We start from the raw sequence: 26,712 nt of genomic DNA on the forward strand, positions 1-26,712 counted from the left end.
TCAAAGTGCAGATTTTTTTAAGTGCATTAACTGTAGTGTTAGACCAGCGTTAAACCGAAGGAAAACAGAAGGAAGAAACTCTAAGGCCCAACAAACAACAAACCTCAAAGGTCTAAAGAATCAGGACTGTTAAACCAGAATTCCCTGTTCAATCAAGACAAGAAAACAACAGTTCTATTGCTATTATTAATGCTGGCTTTCTGATACTTGTCACCATGTCAGTTTACATCTTTCCTCTTTGAAACACAGGACCTCATTCAGAGACGGTCGTTGCGGCCGCACGGTCGTACGCATACGATGTTTTTCTTACTGCGCCTGTGCATGGCTAGCAGTGCACATGTGCGTACGAGCTCTACCGATGAAAAATACTGACGGTCGTAGGGCTTCCGACACGGAAGTGGATTGACAGGTAAGACCGTTTGTTGGGAGTATATGGGGGTGGTGGTCTGCAAACTGAGGCGTTCTTCAGCGTTTCCAGGCGTTTTAGGGGAGTGCATAAATTACCTGCTTCGTACGACCAAGAATTGCGGATGCATGAAAACGTCACTCTACGAACAGGATGATCGTCCAGGCTAAGGTAGGCAAGAAGCGTCCGTATTCCACAACAGTACAATCGTTAATCTGATGTTACCTGCGATGTTTCTATTTTGAACCACACAAACCAAGTAGCTAAGATTGCTGCATTGTAACTATTAACACTGCTAATTACCTTGTAACTGATTTCACTTGCGTGTGCATTAGGGAATTCGTAACACAAATGTTGATTTGTGCTGTTTAAACATTTTTTGGGGAAAACAGTTTGGAAAACATCTTGCATTGTGTTTTGCGTAGCAGCCTTTTCAGATACCATACTTTTTAAACCTTGTATACATTGATATAGTTAAAGAGAGACATTTTTGTTGAAAATAATTTTTATTTTATTTGTAATTTGCCTTTCAGCACAAGTAAAATATTAATTGTGAACGCAACATTTGCATATAATTAAAATAAAAATATAACCCAAAAATTTTTTATTTTGGTTTTAAAAATAAAAAAGAGCTTGAGACATTAGTGACAAGAAATATGGGGACTGGACAACAAGTGAGGGAGGAGATATCCAGGGCTACTTTTGTCGTTTGGGCCGGCTCGGAGGAAGAGGTAAGCTACGGACAGCCGACTGGTGTGTAACACGCCGACTGGCCTGGCCAGAGGTAGATGGGATTTCCTCTGGCCTAGGCATAGGGCTCTCCATACTTGCAGGGGTGGCTGTTGGGCTGCCAGAGGTGGTGGTCCTGGGAGGAAGGGAGTCTCGCTCCATCATGGCAGGTGGGTTGGCCTGCTCCTGGGTATTGGCCAAACAATCTAGGGCCCCAGCAATGGTCTCCAGGGCCACCGCCACCCTCACCAGAGTGGTCTCTATCCTCAGAAGAACACACCTGTTCTCCTGAGTTTGGGAGACCAACCTGGTGAGGAGAGGCACTGCTCGGTCTGATGGTTGCCCTGGAGTAGACTCCACAGGGTCCCCAGATGGAGTACTTGGATCCTACCCTGCAGAGTCCCCATCTGTGCTGGACCCAGACCTGACCTCAGGAGCAGGCACTACCTCCTCTGAGTCTGGAATATAAAAAAAATTTGTTATTTCTTTTCCAAAAAAAAAACGCATAGACGTTTGAGCTTTATACTTTTTGTCTAACAAATTAAAATTACCTTCTTGTGGAGCGTTGAAGTCGGCCATGTCAGTGTCCATAGTGGACACGCCGACTATCTCCTCTTCCATCACACATCCCTGAGCCAACGTCTCCAACCTTGTCAAGGCCAGCTCCTCAGGGATGGGACCACCACCAGTCCCCGCAGTATGGTCCACCCTACTCCGTAGCTTCCTATTCAGTTGGTACTTGAAATCCGTCCATCTGTCAATGTGAATTTAGAAATTTTAAGTGTTAGTTTATTTAAATTAGATCAAGCTTTTGACTTCAGTACACTCACAATATCATTTTCTTACCGTTTTTTAACGACTTTCATGGTTCTGTAGGTTGTCCCCACAGCATTAACAGCCCTGGATATCTCCTCCCAAATCCTGTCTTTGGCTCCAGCCCCCATATTTCTTGGGGCATTGACAAGGTTCTCCATTGTCATGGTCACCAATGTCTCAAGCTCGATCCGTGAAAATGGAGGGTTTCTTGCCCTTGGCCTGCTTGGGCCCGCCTCCTCCTCCTCTACTGGTGGAATTGGATTCCCAGCACCTACAACATTGTTGAAATTACAAAAATTTTATGAATGTTGTTGGTGCAAATATGAACAGTTCTTGTGTTGTTGAAAAAATGTGATTCGCACTTACATGCCTCAGTTGGCCTCTGCTCACCATGCTCCTCACTTGACATTTTGCTAACCTGTGAGAGAGCATGAAGAATACTGTTTGTGCAGACTTTTTAAGAGATGTGAGTGCATCCCTGGATTGGTTACTCGTGCATCCTTATTTGCCTAACTACAAATGCACACCTTTCCTGCATTCCGTAATCACTGTGTGGGTTATGCTAGATGTGAGCGCATCCCTGGATTGGTTACCCGTGCATCCTTATTTACCTAACTACAAATGCACACCTTTCCTGCATTCCGTAATCACTGTGTGGGTTGTGCTAGATGTGAGCGCATCCCTGGATTGGTTACCGGTGCATCCTTATTTACCTAACTACAAATGCACACCTTTCCTGCATTCCGTAATCACTGCATGGGTTGTGCTAGATGTGAGCGCATCCCTGGATTGGTTACCCGTGCATCCTTATTTACCTAACTACAAATGCACACCTTTCCTGCATTTCGTAATCACTGCGTGGGTTGTGCTAGATGTGAGCGCATCCCTGGATTGGTTACCCGTGCATCCTTATTTACCTAACTACAAATGCACACCTTTCCTGCATTCCGTAATCACTGCATGGGTTGTGCTAGATGTGAGTGCATCCCTGGATTGTTTACCCGTGCATCCTTATTTGCCTAACTACAAATGCACACCTTTCCTGCATGTTTCAATAATTGGGGTTTGATTTCTTTATTTAAGGCAAAGCCAAATGTTCCCTTACTTGTGGGCTGTAGTTGGAGTGTTTTGTGGTGCAAGAGGTGTTTGATAGTAGTTACATTGTTTGAAGTTGTTTGAGAAGTGCTTGTATGAGTTGTTTGAGAGGTGCTTGTGTGTGTTGTTTGAGAGGTGCTTGTGTGAGTTGTTTGAGAGGTGCTTGTGTGAGTTGTTTGAGAGGTGCTTGTGTGTGTTGTTTGAGAGGTGCTTGTGTGAGTTGTTTGTGTGTTGTTTTTTTTTTATTTTTATTTTGGTTGTTTGTTTTTTGGTTTACTTTTTTTTTATTTTTTTTGTTCTTTTTTTTTTTTTAATTTCCTTTATTTTTGTTGTTGTTTTTTTGTGTTCCTTTAGTTTTGGTGGTTGTTTTTTGTGTTCCTTTTTTTTGGTGGTTGTTTTTTGTGTTTCTTTTTTTTTGGTGGTTGCTTTTTGTGTTCCTTTATTTTTGGTGTTTTTTTTTTGTTTACTTTATTTTGGGTGGTGGTTTTTTTTTGGTGGTGGTGGTTTTTGTGTTCCTTTATTTTGGGTTGTGTTTTCTTCTTAGTGTTTTGTTTTTGGTGGTGGTTTTTGTTTGTCAAATTTGATTGGTGCTGACATTTAACAAACCCCGTTAATTGTTGTGCTTGAGCTGGTTACTTGTACTGTTTGGGTGGCTGGGCTTTTGTATCCTTAAAAAACAACGTTGTTCGAAGACTCAAGTAAGTGTGCCAGCCTACTGCATTTTTTTTTTTTTTTGGATCAACAATCCTAAAAAACTTACATTTTTTGGTACTATTTTTTTTTTTTATAATTTATTAAAGGTGTTTAGCAGTCCATTTTGTACTTGAATCAGGTAAGTGTTTATTTATTCAAACCTACAATTATTTTTTATTTTGTTAAAAAATTTAAAATTAATACTTTTAATAATGTTTTTTGATCTATTTGATAAATGTAAATTCGTACATTTAACAACAATTCATATTGGCGATTTTAAAAGTTAAGCTTTGTTTTAACAATAATAGTAGTAATATTGGTTTGGACTAAAAAAATCTAATTAATTTTTTTGTTCCCTAAAAAAAAAAACGTACAACAAATACACATGTAGGGATTTCCGAGGATAGCACTGTCCGACCCTGTAAGAATATGCACCATTATTATAAAGCTAAGTATTTTTGAACAAATAATCAAAAAACACTCTGTAGAACCAATTTTAAATATAAATTTAACTTTACAGAGTGATGTTGGACTGCTAATAGTGGCCATGTTGCCCCCCACCAACCTTCCTCAGCCTCCTCCTGGGCGTAGGCATAGGAGGCGTGCAAGGGCCAAGATATATAGAACACGTGTCACCCTTTTTGGAATGCCTGTTGATGTGGTTGTAACCACTTATCGCCTGCCTTCAAATATTATCCTAGACACTCTTTCAATAATAAAGAATGATCTAGAAAGTCAGATTAACATTCCTACAGCAATCTCACCACTTACACAGTTGTTGGCAGTGTTACATTTCTGTGCCTCAGGGTCCTTCCAAACCACTGTGGGGATGGTGGGTGGCCTCTCCCAGCCCTCATTTTCACGGATCCTGAGGCGTGTGCTAGATGCATTTTTCAATCATCTAGCACATTTTATTAGTATGCCTTTGGATACAGAAGCCCTTGATGTAGTAAAGCAGAAGTTTTTTTAAATTACAGGCTTTCCACACATCATAGGGGTAGTGGATGGCACTCACATAGCACTTCAGCCCCCTGCATGCTGGGAACAAATATATAGGAACCGCAAACATTACCATTCCCTAAATGTAATGGTGCTATGTGATGCCTCCCTCCAGATCCTCTCCCTGAATGCCAAATTCCCAGGATCCAGCATTCAGGGATTTGGCCCAAATTAAGCACACTGCAAGCTGGTGACGCGTGGATTCTTGGTAAGTAAAAAACCAGTATGTCTTTCTAGTAATAGTGTAAACAGGATCTCATGGTAAATGTATGTATCTTATGTATCATTTCCATCAGGTGACAGTGGATATCCTTGCACGCCCTGGCTGCTGACTCCTTATTTGACTCCCACACCAGGGCCCCAAACTCACTATAATGCCACGTTTACTGCCACCAGGCAGGTGGTGGAGCGCTGTATCGGCCTTTTAAAGGGCCGGTTCCGGTGTCTCCATCACTCTGGTGGTGCACTCATGTACTCGCCGGATATGGTTTCTCACATTGTGGTCCTGTGTGGGATTTTACACAACATTGCAATAAGGAGTCAAGTACCCATGCAGCCAGAGGAGGACTTGCCAGAGGATGGCCCCCTGGAGGAAGGTGTTGTGATGCTGTCGGGGGGGGCCAGATGCGATTATGTTGTTTCACATTTTTTTAGGTAGGAATATTACCATTTTTTTATAAAACAAAACACTTTTTGCAAATGTGTTTGAATGTGTACCTTTTTCTTTTGTTTTCTTTTCCTACCAACCAAATCACAACACTTTCCAAAACCTGCAAAAATAATGGAACCCATTGGCAATACCCTGTATGTTTTTGGACAACTAACACATTTTGCACGGATATACCCCAACATGTTTAGTTAATTTGCCTTTTGTTTTATTAATTTGTATGTTACCCATTCAAAAATCTGTTTGTTTTTTACTATAGTTGTTTATGTTTGACTAAGCCAGGACATTTGTTATGTGTGAATCTGTTATGAAATTATTTTTACGAGTAAAAGCCTGTTGGCAACATGTTTGTTATTTAATAAATGTTTTCAATTAAATACAAATGGTGTTTTTTAAAAAAAAAAAAAAAATGAAAGCCATTTTGAGGTGGATAATGTATGCCAACCCCTAAATAAAAAATATACAACATTACTGCAAATGTTCTTAAGGTTTACTAATACATTTTTGCAGTTCTTATGCTATGGAAAGGCACCCACCTTTGTTCACAAAGTTTTTAAAATGCAGAATTACACCCTTTAAAGTCTGGCAAAAAAAGAGGACAAATGTTTGAAACACAAAAACTTTAATGTTTTTTTTGTAAGAAAAATGCAAAAATATGTCAACAAAATAACTAAACATCCTCCAAATGCCCCACAATTCTTTGGAGGCAGCAGTAGGCCTGCATTAAATATCCAGATGTCTCTAAACTCCTCCCTTATTTCCCTCAGGATGTGGGTTAGATCTGTGGACAGAAATTTTTTTTGGGGGATTAAATACTTCATTAAAATTACAAACATTTGACCATTACACATTATTCAATGTACCAAAAAGTGGTTAAACACAATGATGTTACGGTGTGTTTGAAAGTATCAGCCACACAACATTATTAATAGGTTTATACTTTTATGTTGTTTAAATAATTTGAAACCCTAACTATGTGGCATAAGCCAAAAACCACTATGATGATGTTAAAAATAATGGGAGGTGTATTCTTAAGTCATGATGGCCATATCCTTAAAACACAATGCACGTATTCACTTCTAGAATGTTCTTGATAATCCTAAAATACAATGTGTTTGTTTGCTATGGCAAACATCACTTTTCCTAAGTACATTAGTACATTTTAAACACAGTGTACACAACATCAACAAGGGTAGTCTGGTTCCTAGCACCTTGCCAAGTTGTGTGATGTTTTTTTACATTGTAAAATACTAATCCAAATGTAATCATTATTTCCTAAAAATACAAAACATTTTTAAAAAACCACAAAACCTATATTTTTGTGGTCCACAATAGAAAAAAAGGCCTGGGCACAAAACCTAAGGTCATAATTGTGAAAAACAGCATTACTGCGCAATGATTTGGACCCCCATACTGAAATTTTTTAAACAAAAAAAGGTCATAAATTTGTACAAATACATGGATAACAACAACAGCCAAAAAAAACCAAAACAAAAATAAAAACATACCCTCATAGTGGTCGGACACAACCACAGATGTCGGCGGAGATACTTCCGGAGAAGGCGAATATTCGGGAGTTGGGGGAATGGTGGAAGGGGAAATGGAGCAGGAAAGATCCAAGGGAGGGGAGATTTGTGAAATTTGGGATGAGTGGACAGGGGAGGGAGGAAAACTCGGGGAGGATTGGAAGAGGGAGGGAGGGTTACTGGGGGAGTATTGTGGTGGGGAGGGAGGGCTGGGTTGAGGAGATGCTGAAGGTGAGGGCTGCAGGTTGCCAGGTTTGCATTCTACGTGCCCTTCTCTGTCTCCGCTGTGCTTCTAAAATGTAAACATAAAATAAAAAAAAAAATTAGTTTTGAATTTCGGCTACACAATACAAGTACACTTTACACATTCTGGACAATAGGGACAACATACAGGAGGGTTTTTTAACATTGACTAAACTAATTGGCAAAGGAACATACATTTTTAACAGTACACTAATTATTACTTTTAAACAAACGCATACTTACGTCTGCGTAGTTGCGCCCGCAAATTCATCAGGAGTGCAGGCGACCGGCGGTGCAGGTCAGACCAGCGCCTCTCTAATTGCGCAATATTGCGTCTGTAACCCGCTGATCAGAGAGCTCGCCTCACCTCCGCATAGGCTGCCCGCTTTATGCGGTTGGAAATGGGCGGCACAGCGTGTGTAATCCGCCTGTCCAGGATATTTACCAGGACAAGCAACTCTCTCCTGGTAAAGGCTGCGGCTCTCATGATGGCAATGGCCGATTTTTCAGAAAGCATGAAATATACATGGGGTACAAAAAATATGATTGGCTAAAATATTTACACTTTCCTCAAAAAAAACACTATTGGCCAATCCTTTAATCATGTGTCCTGAAAAATAAGGTCACATTTGATTGGCTACAACACGCAGTGTGCAATTGCAAACATAAGAGTGCAAATGATCCTAATGCAAAATGCACATGCATTTTTAAAGTTAACACAATTAGCAAAAGTACATTCACAGATAATAAACCTTACTTTGTTTTTCAAATTGTGTGAAAAAAAAAGAGAACGGAGAAAACACCCACGAAATGAACAATAAAGTTTATTGACACATGATAAAAACTTGTTTTAAAGAACAGCAAGAGTTAAACACTTAATTAGATAATTGACAACAAGCTAATAACAAGCTGATCGATAGTCCATGTAAACATGACATGTGACCATCAAAACAGCACATACGGCCGCAAACATCAGAACATAATTAGCATACAGCGACTGACAGCGCCTGACTACGATTGACTCGTTCGTTCGTTCAGATCAGTCTGTAGCTAGAGGAGTTGCAGTGCTAACGAATGGGTGTCACTTTGTTTACGATCGCCCTGCTGTACGATCGGATTTTGCGGTCGTTGGCCGTACGACCGTGCGGCCGCTACGACCGACTCTGAATGAGGTCCACTGTCCTTTTTCTTAGCTCTCTTGCCTAGCCTCACATCCTCTCTCTGCTTATAATCTGTGTTATTATTCAAATTCTGCACACATTACATCCACACTTTTAATCCTCTCAATAACAAACTTGTTTATTAACATACATATTTACCATCACTGTTCTTTCACTTGCATTTCTACAAATCTCTTGCACTTGTATTTCATTTACATTTCTAAAAATCATTCCTCTTGTTTAATTCTAAAACACCATGGCAAAGTTTTCTTTAACTCTCTCCTTCAATCAGTCTCTACCTTATTCTCTGTTCTGTCCCCTGCTTCCACCTTTATCCTTTCTTCCTTATCTCTTCCACCTCCTCCTCCCCTTCTCCCCCCTCCTCTGACTGCCTACTCTTCCCTCCCCTCCCACTACTCCACTTTCTTCCTGTTCTACCCCCCTCCGTCCTACTATCTTGCCACCAAACCCTCCTCCTACACTCTTCTCCCTGTCACTTCACCCCACTGCTATCCATATCTCCCCCCCTGCCCACCTCATACAGGTTCCCTATCTAGCTCAGGTGCCTGCACCATCGCTGACCTCTATTCATATCGGTCCCCCAAATTTATCTTACCTCCACGTTATAGCAACCTGGATAATCTTATTCACATCTCCCCCACAAACACTGTCTCTCTATCCTGTGCCCTCTGGAATGCCAGGTCAGTCTGTAATAAACTGGTCCACACTCATGACCTTTTCATCTCCAACTCCCTGAATCTCCTAACCATTACTGAAACCTGGATCTCACCCTCTGACACCACTTCTCCTGCTGCTCTATCCACTGGGGGCCTCACCTTCTCCCACACCCCACGGCCTGGGGGTCGCCATGGTGGTGGTGTTGGGGTCCTTCTATCCACCAATTATTCCTACCAGCTAATACCCTCTGAACCATCCCTTACATTCCCAACATTTGAGGTTCATGCTATACGCCTCTTCCAACCAGAGTAGCTGTCATTTACCATCCCCCTTGCTCGCCCTCCAAATTCCTTGACAACTTTGCTTCCTGGCTTCCTCACTTTCTCTCCTCAGATCTTCCCTCAATTATCCTAGGTGATTTTAATATTCCTATTGACATTCCCACAGAACCCTCTGCAGCTAAACTCCTTACCCTCACCTCTTCATTTGGGCTCGCCCAATGGACCTCATCACCCTCCCATGTGAGTGGGCACTCACTTGATTTGGTCTTTACTCACCGTTGTGATATTTCTGATTACTCCAATTCCCCATTCCCCCTCTCTGATCATAACCTTCTCTCTTTTAACCTATCCCTCTCTCCTTCCCCTCCTTTACCTCCTAAGGCCACCATTACTAAGCGGAACATTGAGGCTATTGACACTGTTGCTTTTTCCTCCCTGCAAGACTCTCTTCTCTCCCCTATCCTTTCTCTCTCCTGTCCTGAATAAGCTACTTCCCTATACAATTCCTCCCTTACTTCTGCTCTTGACTCTGTTGCTCCTGCAACAATTACTCACACTCGCAGGTCCACACCACAACCCTGGCATTCCAAATGCACCAGGTACCTGCAAAAGTGTTCAAGAATTGCTGAGCATCAGTGGAGAAAATCACGCTCTAAGGCTGACTTCCTCCATTTCAAATTTATTCTCTCATCCTACAGTGCTGCCCTGTCCCTCTCCAAACAAACATATTTCAAGAACCTCATCTCCTCCCAGTCCTCAAACCCCTGGCGTCTCTTTGCCACTTTCAACTCCCTCCTCTGCCCTTCCCCTCCTCGCCTTCCCTCCTCACTCTCCGCCCTTGACTTTGCCACCTACTTTACATCTAAAATTGACTCCATACGTAAGGACATCATATCCCATCAGACCCTCAGCACTCCTCCCCCTCCTTTCCATAACCACCCCTCCAATTCTGCCCCACCAACCCTGACATCCTTCTCCTCTGTTTTGGGAGAGGAAGTCATGGCCCTAATCAGGTCCTCCCCTCCTTCCAGCTCCCCTCTTGACCCTATCCCTTACCATCTCCTCTGTTACCTGTCTCCTTCTGCCTGTTCCCATCTTGCTCACCTACTTAATTTCTCCCTATTATCTGGCACTGTCCCTTCTGCATTCAAACATGCCCTTGTCTCCCCATTCTTAAAAAAACCTACCCTAGATCCTAACATACTACCCATCTCTCTTCTCCCTTTTGCTTCCAAACTACTTGAGCATATTGTTTACAACCACCTTACCACCTTCCTTTCCTCCCACTCCCTCCTTGACTCTTTTCAATCTGGCTTCCATTCTCTCCACTCCACTGAAACTGCCCTCACAAAAGTCAGCAATGACCTCCTTGCTGCCAAATCCAAGGGCCACTACTCTCTGCTAATTCTGCTTGACCTCTCTGCTGCATTTGACACTGTAGACCACCCTCTCCTCCTGCAATTCCTTCACTCTCTTGGTTTACATGGCATTGCCCTCTCCTGGCTTTCCTCCTACCTCCTTGATCGTTCCTTCTCTGTGTCCTCTCATGACTCCTCTTCCCCCCCACTTCCACTAACAGTAGGAGTTCCCCAAGGTTCTGTTCTTGGACCTCTCCTTTTCTCCCTATACACATCCTCTTTAGGTGAACTTATTAACTCCTTCTACCTCCAATATCATCTCTATGCTGATGATACTCAAATTTACCTTTCCACCCCTGAGCTCTCCACCTTCTTACCCGTATCTCCAATTGTCTCTCTGCTGTCTCTTCATGGATGTCCCAGCGCTTTCTTAAACTTAACATGTCTAAGACTGAGCTGATCATGTTTGAACCCTCTTCCACTACCTCACTTCCCACAATTTCATTATCTATTGATGGCACAACTATCTCCTCTATCCCCAAAGTGCGCCACCTTGGAGTTATCCTAGACTCCTCCCTCTCATTTCAACCACACATTCAGCACCTCTTGCAGTCCTGCCATCTCCACCTAAAAAATATCTCCAGGATTAGACCCTTCCTCACCCAGGATGCCACTAAAACCCTCATCCACTCACTGGTCATCTCCAGATTGGACTACTGCAACCTTCTCCTAGCTGGCCTCCCAGTCTCTCACCTCTCTCCACTACAATCAGTTCTCAATGCTGCTGCTCAGCTCATCTTCCTCTCAAGACGTTCTACATCTGCTTCCCCTCTCCCTCAAGCCCTACACTGGCTCCCCTTCCCCTTCAGATGCCAATTCAAGGTTCTTACACTCGCCTACAAAGCCCTCACCAAATCCTCTCCCACATACATTTCTGACCTCTCCCCTCACACTCCTGCCCGTCCACTTCGCTCATCTAATGCATGCCGCCTCTCTTGCCAACTGATTACTTCCTCCCACTCCAGCATCCAAGATTTTGCCTGTGCAGCTCCCTACCTTTGGAATGCTCTCCCTCTCCCTATCAGACTCTCCACCTCTCTACAAATCTTCAAATGGGCTCTCAAGACCCACTACTTCATCAAGGCCTACCAGCACTCATCCTAACCCACCTCATGCTCTTTCCTCACTATCTTCCCCTTCTGTGTCATGCCTGTCTGTCTGCCCTCCCCTTTAGAATGTAAGCTCTCATGAGCATTAGGGCACCTAACACATGACTGCCAACTCCCTGCTGCTTATTGTGAGTGTCTAACTGCTATTGCAGCAATGTATATAAATTGTGTCCTTGTCATGCACTGTAAGTTACTTGTTTCTTTTTCACTTGTTAGTTCTATGTACTATGTAAGGCGCTGCAGAACACTTGTGGCGCCATATAAATAAAGGATAATAATAATAAAGTGTGATGTTAATGAGATATTCAAATATTTAAAGGTATGACATAATTGTTCTTGTCTTAATTAACCTTTTATATGCCTAATTTACAATATTCAGTGAATATCATTGCAAATGCTAAAACAAGCAGTTATATTTTGAGAGTCGATCTGTCTATACAAATGAATGACATTACAAAAAGTTCAAGCTAGTCACATATTAGCAATACAAGAATATGTTTCTAAAGGGAAAAATCAGTGTATTTTGTGTTTTGTCTTAAGGTGGCCACACACATGGCGATCTGCACACGATCAGCCGATGTGTACAATTTGTGTACGATTTCCCTTGAAACTCTCCCCAGCAGCTCTGCACATGATCTGCACACAATTTGGTGTCCAATCTTCACACGATCTCTCCTGCATCCAGACTTTCACAGTGCACTGTGTTCTAGATTGGCAGATCTGCCCTACTGCATGGCAGATCTGAAGATGTGATGTGCAACCAGCGGGAACGCACATTACATCGTGATCATGAGTGGGGACTCACGATTTACTCAGGATTTGGCCATATTTTACACGATCTGTCATTCCAATGTGTCGGCACTGGTCAGATCAGGTAAAATATCGCTATGTGTGTGGCCAGCATTACTATGATGTAGAAATGTTTAAACTTCTTAGGAGAAATGTTACACTTGCTAGAGATAAGTTGGACAGTCAGTTGACAGGGTTCCTAGCAGGTGTGCGTGAGCTTAGAAAAGTTAAGCAGAAATTGAATGTTCAATATGCTGGTTCTGAGTCAATGAATTGCCGTTTTCTATGGAGACGTCTATAGTAAACTTGGATGGGAAGACTGAAAAAAAATTGATTCTGAATCAATTGATGATAAAATTCTGAATTTGTTATTACCTAGCAATACTGATATTTTCTCCGTAACTGGTGTGGGAGAAGGAAGGAGTGACATTCCGCAGGCGAGAGTTCAGCAAGGGGGAGTAATGGAATTCACTGCATAGCCCAGTATGAAAGAAAATGTTTTCAGATAGAAGCACTGAATGACATTTGCAAACCAAAATAGTTTTTATTTCTTTTTAAATATGAGCCTTTGTTTTGTTGCAAAAGTGTTTTTTTATTTTTTGCTATTAACCTTTGTTTTAATGATACTACATAAAGATGTATAACTGTTGTATGGTTGTGGTATTATGGGGACAGTGTAGGTAATTCTGTTCAGCTCTACCTTAGTCCTGTACAAGGAGTTATTAAGATATTGTTACTTACATATATGTTACCCACAGTGAGTAAATTCAATTGTAACATTGAAGTATATACAAGTGTTGGAATGTAACAATTATTGTAAAGATAACATTAATAACATAAGGATTACGAGATTAATTTACAAAATGTTGAAGACCTGAGAACGTATAAAAAAGATTGCCCTCATCTCAATGAACCTATGTGTATGTGTTTTACAAGCATTGGAAGATAGACTCCAGAGTCACAGACCTCTCAATATGACCAGTCATGGAGTCCCGCAATATATTGTATCCATCTGGGGCTGCTAAAAATGTTATTCAGTTCAAATTAAGCTCACCAGAACATTTGACCTCCTCTGTAGTCCCGGGCACTGGCATGGATGGTCAAATGCAGTATTTACAAAAGATAAATCCATTGCAGATTACTGTAAATAATGGTGTAACATTAAAGACACAGTTTTTAGTCTCAGATGACTGCCTACCTAATCTTTTAGAGGCAGATTTATTGTCAGCATTAAATGCCAAAATAACATACAAAGATGGATCACCCTCCTTTAAAATGATTCATGATTTAAGAATGATTCATGATTTAAGAGAGAATAATAAAAAGATACAGGTTTAACACATCGATTGTACCTAATCTGCACATTTTATTGATTGGCATACCACCAACCTCATAGTTTTTTACTACCTTTTAGTCCCTAACAAAAGAAGCAGTATGTTTAGACTAAACTTCCATAAGGGAGTGGTACTATAAGTCCTAATGTTAAAAGGATTGGCTGTTTGCCAGTGCAATCAGATTGTTATACAATATGTAGATGATCTACAGTTATATATAACTCAAAACAGGATTAGTTGTATGCTTTTTATTTTTCTGATCATGATTGCGTTAAACTAATGAAGCAGGAATCATTGTCCTTATTTAACATTTCAGATGTTCCTTTTGTAGATGGAGTTCCATACACATAATATGTTGACTATGACAGAGCACTGTCTACTGCATTCCAGTTATCCCAAAGGCTTGTAGTGATAAAAATGAGGGTATACTTGAGAGACTACACCTGAAGCTGAAGACAATAGACTGGTAGACCAGGCCACATGTGCTGCTGCCATAAGTCACTACTCCCAAGGGAAACCCACTTATGTGGTAGATCCCGCCCCCAAGATTGACTTAAGTACCCTAACAAAGCTCCAGGTATAAGCTCCAGAGGCTGAAAAAAGCAAAGCTAGGAGCTAAAAACAAATGGTGAGTGGGGGGAAGGTCAACAATTATGTCTACCAAAAGTACTTTACCTAGTTAAGGCCCAGATAATACATGGTGAGATGCACTTGGGGAAGAATACAATGGTGGCTATCACCAACCATAATTGGATAGCTCTGGGTTTTGCACAGACAGCACATGCCTTTGTTACAAGGTGTCTAATATGTGCATTGAACAATCCGGGTAAGACTGTCCCAACCCCTTTGAAAAGTAGTCCCCAGACTCAGTGTTCCTTACAAAGAATACAAATTGATTTTATACCACTGCCCAAATGTTCTGAATGTGATATCCTCTTGTACGAGCCTCACCAGTCACTAGCCTGGAGGGTAGGCATGTTGGAGGGCAGATGCAAAGACAATGGCCAAGGTAATTAAGATAATTAAGAACATCATGATTAAGGTCAACTGCAGATATGGTATACTATGTATCAATCTTACAGAAACAATTAACTAAAATACATAGGTGTTTTCTTCTATTCCAGTCCTATATCTTGATACAGGTACCCACTGTTTACAACCAGGAGATTGGATGACAATTTGGAAATATACCAGGCTATTGAGCCCAGATTTGAAAGTGTATTCCAAATCCTGATGAGTACATTTATTTCAGTGAAACTTCATGAGGACACCTGAAAATATGCTCTCATTGCAAAGTCTTCATTCAAGGGAAGTTGGAGAAATTTGATATTATGAATAGATACATGTTCCGGGCACTTAAGGTGGAAAAAATACTGGTGGGAAGGACACTGGGGGGCGGAAGAGCCGAAGAGAAGACTGGTGACATGGGTGGAGGCAATCCCCAGATGTCATGACCTCAATGGCAGCTGGCCCTCTTTTCTTCCTGCCAGCCGCAGTGGCCGGGCAGTGTCAGTGTGCATATAGGTGCATAGGTCTGGAATGATCATTCTTTCACCGACCAAGTCCAGGGATAATTTTGTCTATTTACTTGATATTGTAGGTCCAGAGACTCACCCAGAGCCAGCCAAGCGAGCCTCGGAGAGCAGTGTCAGTTAGTGAGAATATAGAAGACAGAGACAGAGAGAATAGAGATAAAGAGACAGAGAGAATAGAATGAAAGAATATAGAGACAGAGAGCAGCCATATATATACTGCACTGCTGAGGCTGCAGTCTCACTGTACACAGCAGGCTGTGACAGTGACACGTACACAGTCACTATACAAATCCAACTAAATTCAGCATAGACTATACAGGATACATACTGTATAATAAAGTATATATAGTATATATAGTCTGTTTTCTGGATGCTGCTATTGTTCTAATGCCCTTAGAACAATAGCAAAGTGCTTAGAAAGTGATTGTGAGATAACTGATGATAACAGACAGTTAATTTTAGACTGAATTACGTTCATTTTAGAGAATAATTACTTAAAATTTCAGTCAGAGTTCCTAATACAGTTATGTGTCTTATAGTGAGACTAGCCCGCTATAATGTATATAGCTGATAACTTTTCTGACCTGATACATGGACACATGAAGAAAATCAAGGAAAGCACATAGTGATCCAGAGTATGATCTTGATGTTAGTAAATGGTTTTCCTACTTAAACCCAGCTAAATGGTTTAATGAATTCAGTAGATGGATATCAGGAATTATTTCACTTATTGATAAAGGTTTAGTTTTGTTTGTAATCATTTATTGTTATTTTTCTGGTTAAGAAGTTACTTACACTTGACTGTTGTTTCTCCAAGGGCACTACACAAAAGACCTTGATGATAACTCAAGTCTATGATAATATCTATGCCTAAGACAACATTCCAAGCTGCACCATTTGTGGAACTAGCCTCATTGAGGATGACAAGCAAACATGTGGACAATGCAAGACTATCATCAATCCCTGAATATTCATGACAAGATGGAAAAGATAAAAAGACAATTAGAGATTGAGGGCTGTGGACTTGCTTTATGGGGAATGGAACAATGCATAATCCTATGTAGAGGTTCCTGTAGATGGAACTTGTATGTGTATGTACCTATACTTAGTATAGCAAGAGCATGTACCTCTTAGGTAGATAGTATAGGGCAAAGTTATGAATAAAAGATGGGAAAATTATAAATCTGTTAATAAACTATCCATATAAGACTCCATTTTGTAACAAGATGGATGATCTGTGCCTGTAGAGTTATTCATAAGTGTTAATTGTGAATTCTGCTGTAGTAACTTTCCTAGTTTAGATTGGAATGTATTGGAGATAACATTGTATGTCTGTTCCCATGCTCACCTCCCTTACCTCCTTAACAGTTCACTCCCTCGTGTATAGATAATAATGTAATGAATACTAACAATAACTGCTGTGTTGGGATGTAGTGTGAAAATACTCATATGTTGCAAATGTGAGAACACTGTGCTTTATATTATTGTATGACACGTAAATATAGTCAGAGGGACCTTTGACCACTATACTGGCTGTGTGTTAATTTAGCTCTCTAGAGTATACTCTGCAACACAATAATGAGCTTTGGCTGGTGATTACCCACAGAAGATTAATTGCGATCTAACAAATGGCTCCATAATTTTGTGGATAAACTTTGGATATGAACTCATAGTTCTCTCAGTGTTGTTAATTATTTTTTCTTGAGCCACCAAGGATATTCTCTGTGATGAGTTGGAAGTGCATTGGATTCTGGAATTATACCCTCTCACCAGAAATCACCCAATAGATATTTTTTGCTCCCACTTTAGAAGAGACGTAATTGCTTCATGCCAGCACCCTTCCCAGGTGTGAGCTCAGTGAAAATGGTGGATGAATACATATTTCATCCCTTAAAGGGAGCTTCTTCAGGGGTATTATCAAATCATGAATGCTTGCTACAAAAGCAGTATCACATTTAAAAATTCACAGATAGAAGTGCCACAACCTGTAACTTTGTAACTTTGTCAAGGAAGACCCCCCTCAGCTCTGGGCCCCAAAGCAGCTGCACCCCTTGCACGCACAGACACACACACACACACACATATATATATATATATGCTCTCATCTCAAGCATCTATACCAGTTTTTTCCTTTCTATTGGTGTTTTCAGTTGGATTTCTCCATTGGCTGGTGGTACTGAATTAATTTTGTGTGTTGCACTAAAAACAGTTATTGTGCTATAAGTGCTCATTAGTAGATATGACTACTTCTAATGAACAGGAGGAAGCTGGAGGTGTCATCAATATTACATTACCATTAAGTGACACCTTTACCTTCTCCGATTCTAATGCAGAAAGGATTATTTAAAGATAATCTCCTCCAGACTGTGGGTGTGGAAACCCTGGAACAATTATTTGCACAGCTTATTCGCTGACTACTATTTGCACGGAGTGACTGTCAGATTATTTTAGGGCTAAAAAAATCCCCCGTGGCTTCAGGATTAAAACACGCCCACTATAGGCCATTATAATCCTGATTTTTGCAAGAAGTGGGCAGCGATATGGAATAAATGCTCCTTCAACCTGATTCTGTTGGTCATTTCGGAATCTACTAAGGAACTTGCTGTGGTAAAAGAGAAAATTGTCACATTTAAATCCCTGAATTTGGACCAGCTTAAAATTGACACCAATACGGATTGGTTAAATAAACATTACAAATAGAGAGATATAGAGCGGAAATATTTAAATTCAAGAAATCAAAACTTGATACTGTTAACAGCGACTATTCAAAAGGAAAAGTGTACAGCTGGGTGAATAATAGAGGAGAACCCAATAGACGTAAACCAAGACTGAGACCGAACCATAAATTTTCGTTTGACACAGATACATCAAGTGGTGCTATTTCATCAAGTGATCAAGAATGTGTAAGGGAAACCTCTGCAACTTCAACTCAGAAACCCCCTTTAGGGGTAATCACCCAGGCCCAAATTGGGTCTCCAGGAAAAGACGGACCAGTCGGGGGGGCCAGTGGACGTGGACGTGGCACACGAGGGCGCAAAAGGAGGATTTAGTTTTTAATTTGTCATCTCAGTCACTAACTACAGATGAAATAGCGGTCCTTAACAAAGGGCTGTCCTTTGTACCTACGAACTCCCCTTATTCATTTTCCTCTAAAGTAGATCTCTACAAATTTGAACGCAGAATTAGGCTCAAAGGGTTCTTTGGAGATACCACTATAACTGTCGACGGAGATCTTCCGATATATAAACAATCCACATTTGGACCTACTACTACTAATCAAGGTATCATATACTTTTCAAACCCATATGAGTAAAAACATTGAGGACGAAATTAAAAAATATCATCCAAGCAGCTGTAATTTATCCAAACAACACAGAAAAGCACTTATGGACCTTGCTAGATATCAGGACATAATAGTCCGCCCTGTAGACAAGGGGGGGTGGAATTGTCATGGATCTGGATTTATATAAAGCTGAATTTTATGGACAATTATTACCCTAGTGCTCTCTACAAACAAGAACTAGACTTGATTTTGGATAAAGCAGAGGAAGAGGAATTTATCAGCAAAAATATTAAAGAAACCCGTATAGTGGACTTTCCTAAAGTGCCTGTTCTCCCTGCTCTCTATACCATCCCTAAGCTCCACAAAAACCCACTGTGTCCTCCAGGCAGGCCCATAATAGCAGCTCAAGACTCTTTGTACTACACCATATAAAAATTTCTTGATCATTTTCTGCAGCCAATGGTACAGAATGAACCTACATGTTTGAAGGACACAATCTCATTTCTGCTTAAACTACAACAATTGTCTCCACTGCCTAAACAGTACCTTACTGTATTGCACTGTCGAAGTGGTGAGCCTTTACACCTGCATTCCGCATGGTAGGGACCTTGAGTCAATCAGAAGAATTCTGACCAATATTCCATCATATGTTGGTCCTGATATAGAGCTGTTTATAACTTTACTAGGCTTGACTCTGTCTCATAACTACTTGCTATTTGATGGTGCCTTATTCAACCAGCGATCAGGTTGTGCGATGGGTTCCTGCGTAGCACCATCATTCGCTAACTTAATCATGGTACAAGTGGAAAGAGATATCCTTTTTGCAGATCCTAATGTAGCACAGTATATAGCGTTTTACTGTCGCTACATTGATGACGTGTCTATAGTCTGGTCAGGGGAGGAGCAGATGTTTAGGGATTGCATGGAACAGATCAACACCAAAGATCCGGCTGTCAAATTCACTTTTGACTGCAGTCACTCTCAGGTACATTACCTGGATGTGGCTGTCAAAGTTAATGCAGCATTAGAGATTGAAACATCTGTCTACACTAAAAAAGATCGCAATACCTTTTTATGTGCCGACAGTTGCTATCCCCCAGCAACCACCAGAGGCTTGCCTTATTCACAATACCTACGGATTCTTAGGATCTGTAGACAAGATGCGATCTTCCAGATGGATACAATGACTAGTACATTTTTGACAAGAGGGTATCATCCCAAAACCCTAAAGGCTGCAAGAACAAAGGCACTGCTCCTGACTAGAACAGAAGAGTTGAAAACTATGGCAACTAAACAGAAGGACCGTAAGAAAGTCGTATGGGCTCAAAACTTTTCTCCCATTAGCCATAGCTTAGTAAAAACTGCTAATGGATTGTGGCCCTTAGTCTCTGATGATGAATCATTGCCAGCGCTCAAAAACACCGCTATTTTACCATCCTTTAGGCAGGGTAAAAATATCAAAGACCTTGTAGTCCATAACAATATTACATCCAAAAAAAGGTCACTTTCTTTCCCATAAAGCGGGCAATTAGTTGCATAACTTGTAGCTTCCTTGAAACGGGTGACTCCTTTGTGCACCCACATTCAGGCAAAAAAATACAAATCAAATTTCCCCTAAATTGCTCCAGAAGATTTGTGATTTATTATATCAGATGTCTGTGTGGTTTGCTGTATATAGGGAAGGCTACGAGACAGTTCAAAGAGCATATGGCTCTACATAGATCCAATATCAGAGCGGCCTTAGAGGGTAAGATGTCAGAACAGCCGGTAGCCAGACACATTTGGGACTTCAAACATGGCCTTAGTACAAAATTATAGATTGTGTCCCCCCTAATATCAGAGGTGGAGATAGGGGACAGCAACTGTTGCAAAGAGAATGCAGGTGGATACACAGGCTTAGCACAATGTATCGGCATGGTCTTAATGAGATGATGTCCTTGACATGTTTTCTGTAATCAGTATCTTCATATTACCTTTAACATGCCAGTTAGCTTAGTATACTTTCCCTTGATTGTATTTCTCATTGTCCGCAGTTCTCGCACTGGTGGTCCAGATTTGGATCTGCATCAGTATATTGCACTGTGTTTTGTTTATTGTGTTTATATGTATGATTAGATTGATGTACCTGTTTTTGAACATTTTCCATACAGAGGGCTTTTCGGCCATATGAATTTGTGTATTCACATTGCCATGGAGATCTGGGCGCAGGCAGTGACGTCATGGATGCCAGACGGAGAGTACGTGGATGTGCTGCACGGGTGAGCTGCTATATAAATGTTTGTTTTGTTTCATATTTGTGATGATGTCTTGATAAAAGAGGTTAAATTCCTCTGAAATGTTGACTACAAACACTGTGTGTTGACTACTTATTTATCATTAGTGATTTGGAGTGCCTTCCTGATTATGCAGTTCTAGGACTGCTTGAAGAGCACCCAGCACGTTGAATATCAGCAGGAGTGCCGGGCATTAAACTGTGCATATATATATGTACTATATATATATATATATATATATATATATATATATACAGTCAGGTTCAGAAATATTGGGACATTGACAGAATTTTCATATTTTGTCCTCTATTCACCACCACAATGGCTTTGAAATGAAACAAACAAGATGTGCTTTAACTGCAGACTTTCAGATTTAATTTGAGGGTAATTACATCCAAATCGGGTGAACGGTGTAGGAATTACAACAGTTTAAATATGTGCCTCCCACTTTTTAAGGGGCCAAAAGTAATGGGACTATCAACTCAAAAGCTATTTCATGGACAGGTGTGGGCTATTCCCTCGTTATTTCATTATCAATTAAGCAGGTAAAAGTCTGGAGTTGATTCTAGGAATGACATTTGCATTTGGAATCAGTTGCTGTTGACTCTCAATATGAGATCCAAAGAGCTGTCACTATCAGTGAAGCAAGCCATCATTAGGCTGAAAAATCAAAACAAACCCATCAGAGAGATAGCAAAAACATTAGGTGTGGCCAAATCAACTGTTTGGAACATTCTTAAAAAGAAAGAATGCACCGGAGAGCTCAGCAACACCAAAAGACCCGGAAGACCACGGAAAACAACTGTGGTAGATGACAAAATAATTATTTCCCTGGTGAAGAAAAACCCCTTCACAACAGTTGGCCAAATCAAGAACACTCTCCAGGAGGTAGATGTATATGTGTCAAAGTCAACAATCAAGAGAAGACTTCACAAGAGTGAAAATAGAGGGTTCACCACAAGATGCAAACCATTGGTGAGCCACAAAAACAGGAAGACCAGATTAGAGTTTGCCAAACAACATCTAAAAAAGCAATTACAGTTCTGGGACAACATCCTATGGACAGAGGAGACAAAGATCAACTTGTACCAGAGTGATGGGAAGAGAAGGAAAGGAACTGCTCATGATCCAAAACATACCACCTCATCAGTGAAGCATGGTGGTGGTAGTGTCATGGCGTGGGCATGTATGGCTGCCAATGGAACTGGTTCCCTTGTATTTATTGATGATGTGACTGCTGACAAAAGCAGCAGAATGAATTCTGAAGTGTTTCGGGCAATATTATATGCTCATATTCAGTCAAATGCTTCAGAACTCATTGAACGGCGCTTCACAGTGCAGATGGACAATGACCCAAAGCCTACTGCAAAAGCAACCAAAGAGTTTTTAAGGCTAAAAAGTGGAATGTTATGCAATGGCCAAGTCAATCCCCTGACCTGAATCCGATTGAGCATGCATTTCACTTGATGAAGACAAAACTGAAGGGAAAATGCCCCAAGAACAAGCAGGAACTGAAGACATTTGCAGTAGAGGCCTGGCAGAGCATCACCAGGGATGAAACCCAGCGTCTGGTGATGTCTATGAGTTCCAGACTTCAGGCTGTAATTGCCTGCAAAGGATTTGCAACAAAGTATTAAAAAGTGAAAGTTAGATTTAGGATTGTTTAGTTTGTCCCATTACTTTTGGCCCCTTAAAAAGTGGAAGGCACATATAGAAACCGTTGTAATTCCTACACCGTTCACCTGATTTGGATGTAATTACCCTCAAATTAAATCTGAAAGTCTGCAGTTAAAGCACATCTTGTTTGTTTAATTTCAAAGCCATTGTGGTGGTGAATAGAGGCCAAAATATGAAAATTCAGTCAATGTCCCAATATTTATGGACCTGACTGTATATATATGTAAAATTCAAAAGAAGGGGAACTCACCATGTTCACCATTCCAAAAATACAATTTAATAGCCAATGATTAGGACACTTTCCAATATCCGCATCCAGACAATCATCACAGTGGTATCTTGGTACGGGCATTTACAGCAATAATAATTTTCAAATAGCCATACTTATCAATTCCTTCAACATTTTGTTTCCATAATGAACCATAATCAACAAATTACATATCCATCTAGTTGTTACACCAGCCAAGAAAAAGGTGTATTCACTTGATTAATTTACCTTCTCTTATGTCTCAAAGTGAAATGGATCCACAGACTGGGGACTATCAATCCTAGAGGACTGAACAAGCAATATAGTATTTTTATAACATCATGATCTAATTGTGTGTTCTGCAAAATAATTCTCTACTGACATAACTACTGTATGCCATGTATTTAGTTATACCTGCTATCAGTTATTCTTTATTCAGGTTATGCAATGTTTGTTTCATAATTTGTATTGAGTATATCATTGAACCAATAATATAGTTGCTTAACATTGTGTTAAACCAGAGGTTTTCAAACTCTGGGCCTGATTCGGGAAGCAATCGGGAAGCCGACTGCCTAAATACCGGCAGCCGGCTTCCCGACTGTCTTATCCCGGCATGGGTGAAATGCCGGGCATCTAGATGTAGACGCCCACATTTCCCTGATGCCGGGAGACCGGCGCCCGGCATCACGATCGCAGTGATGCCGGGCGCCGCGAGTGGACAGCCGCAGGGGGGGAGGGTTAAGTTTAGGGCTCCCGGGGGGGATTTAGGGTTAGGCCCCCCCGGGAGGGTTAGGGTTAGGCTAGGGGGAGGGAGGGTTAGGGTTAGGCACCCCCGGGGGGGACAGGGTTAGGTACCCTCCCGGGGACTTTGGTTTAGGCAGCGGGGAAGGGGGGGTTAGGGTTAGGCACTTAGAGGGGGGATTAGGCACTTGGGGGTAAGTTAGGGTTAGGCACCCCTAAGGAGGGTTAGGGTTAGGGGGGTTAGGTTAGTGTATACTTACCTATCCACGATCGGGATTTCCAGCGCTGTCGGGCTTCCGCTGCTTCTAACTCTGCTCCTGTCGGGCTGCCGCTGACGGGAATCGAACCGCCGACCATGCGGCTGGCGGTATATCATACCCATTCCCCTGATTCAGACCCGCTCACAAGCGCTTGAGCGCTTGTGAGCGGGTCGATGGTGTGCTCTTCTCTCGCTCCGTGGCTCACTACAAAAGGGGCGGTTGTCGATGTTGGTATGGTGGGGGGGTGGCTTCACAAACGGAGGCGTTCCCATGCGAACGCCTGCCGTTTGTGGGCGGCCCCACTGACATCACCAGTGATGTCAGTGGGAGAGCTTCCGGCTCTATTAGAGGCAGAGGCTCTCTGGGGCTTGCGGCCACGAGACCCTACCACAAGGGTCTCATCGCAAGCCCCGATGGTCGCGATGGTCTTGACCATCGCAACCATTATCCTGGTCGCTCGCAGTAGCTGTGGGTGACCAGGGGGCCGCACCAAAAAAAAAAAGAAAACGCCCAGATTCAGAGCGAACGCTCTTTCAGAGTGTCCGGCTCTGAATCAGGGCCTCTGTCCTCAGGACCCCACACAGTTCATGTTTTCCAGGTCATCCAGCAGGTGCACAGGTGTATTCATTAGTCATTGACACATTTTAAAAGTTCCACCGTTGGAACTAATTATTTCACTTGTGATTCTGAGAGGAGACCTGGAAAACATGCACTGTTTGTTCCAGTAGGACCGAGTTTGAGAACCTGTGTGTTAAACACATTTAATATGACGTTTTCTGGTTATACAGTATATATATATATATATATATATATACATATATATATATATATATATTTATATATATTTTGTTTAGGACATGTTTTCTGGATATTTTTATCTGTTTTAACTCTAGGTGCTAGGCTGTTTCTTTAATTCCTTCTACAGTACCTCCTAATTTTTTTCTGCTTGTTTTCCTTTTTTCCAAGTATACACATGACAGGCAGCCAACTAACCATCTAGTTTACTTTGTGCTGCTTTTATCACTATTACATGCCCATTTCATTATACCTATCTGCTCTCATTTCCAACACCTACCACTTACCTCCCCTCTCCTATTTACACACTTTTACTTGCTCTCTTCAGCTCCATGCCCCCCCTCCCCCCAGCTTCGTGCACATCTGACAGCTTCAGACATTTGGCTCTCAGGTAAAGACACAATCCTGTTTACCATTTCTTTTCTTATATACAGTTATTGGACTCAATGTTACACTCTTAAGCTGATCTGTGGGTCTTTTGTTTTTAATAACCATAAGAATGGGGAATGTTTTTTTGCTGGTTTATATTTGCTTTTATGCGAATTCGGGCTGCCTTCAAGTGTGCCCATAGTCATGATGACTCACACCAGCGAGTACATCGTGTTGAATTGGATTGACCTCTATGTCTCTTATACTGGATTTCACTGATTTGCCGATCACGATCAAAATATAATTGTTATTTGCACATTGGTGACATTTAACATGCAGAATTTCACTGATCCTCCGACGGATCACGGAACATCGATGGCCGCCGGTTGGAATTTCCGACCAGCAGATCTGTGTTTCCAAATCGCAGGATTGCTCGATATTCTTTGTAGCCAATAGGCTCATGACACATTAAATATTATTTTTCTGCAATAACAAGTTCTGTAGCCCTTGGATGGCTCCTGTGATATAATACTACAGGTTGAGTCTCTCATATCCAAATATTCTGAAATACGGAATATTCCGAAATACAGAATTTTTTGGGCTTGACTGAAAAAATGAAACCTTTGATTTTTGATGGTTCAATGTACACAACTTTATGTAAGGCACATATTATTACAAATATTGTATAAAATTACCTTCAGGCTGTGTGTATAAGGTGTATATGAAACATAACTGAATTTTATGTATGTACACAAACTTTGTTTGAGCCACAAAATTATTGAAAATATTGTATAAAATGACCTGCAAGCTGTGTGTATATGGTGTATATAACACATAAATGCATTCTGTGTGCATATTTGGGCCCCATTCCCAAGATATTTCATTATGGTATGCAATTATTCCAAAATACAGAATATTCCATTATCCAAAATTCCCCTGGTCCCAAGCATTTTGGATATCGGAGACTCAACCTGGTACTATGAACCACCATTTACTGTGATTGTAATTTATTTATGTTTGTTGGATTTGTGAGTCCTATAATTAAAAAAAAAAGTTAAGTTTTAACAAATGTTAAGAGTGCCACAGCAAAAAGAGTTCTCTTATTTCTAATTGCTAGATCTCTATATACTACATAAGGCGCATTAATATGGACGTAACTACCATAGGTGCAAGGGGTTCAGCTGCTATGGGGCCCAGAGCTGAGGGGGCCCATTTTGCATGTCAGTTACATGTGTTTTATACATTATTCACCATTGCGTAATACCTAGTTACGCCTCTGACAAGCCCTTACTATACTCGAACTATGTGAGTCTACCCCTTACCTACCCCAAACTAATCTCTCTACATGTCAAGAGGTGCAAAATGCAGATACGTCTCATTTTGCATACAGACTGGGAAGTACTCGAGCTCCCATGACTATAAGCTTTAATGTCTAATTTTCATTTTTAGAATCTATTGTTTCTGCAGTCCCTAATGTCTTATTTTATGCACAAATCAAGTTACTGTACAATATGTTGTAATGATTTTGAAAACAAACACATAAAGGGGTCAATTCAATCAGCCACATACTGGTGTTGTAATGGCGTGAC

General features: G+C 41.1%; 1 protein-coding gene across 1 annotated transcript in view; it reads right to left on the reverse strand.

Moving 5' to 3' along the window:
• ADCY2 (adenylate cyclase 2) overlaps nucleotides 1–26,712 on the reverse strand; it is a 1,382,785-nt gene that overhangs the window by 103,732 nt on the left and 1,252,341 nt on the right. The gene's annotated exons all lie outside the window — the stretch shown is intronic.

Source organism: Taudactylus pleione, unplaced genomic scaffold (assembly GCF_031769625.1).
Source record: "Taudactylus pleione unplaced genomic scaffold, aTauple2 ptg000309l, whole genome shotgun sequence".
NCBI classification, from domain to species: domain Eukaryota; kingdom Metazoa; phylum Chordata; class Amphibia; order Anura; family Myobatrachidae; genus Taudactylus; species Taudactylus pleione.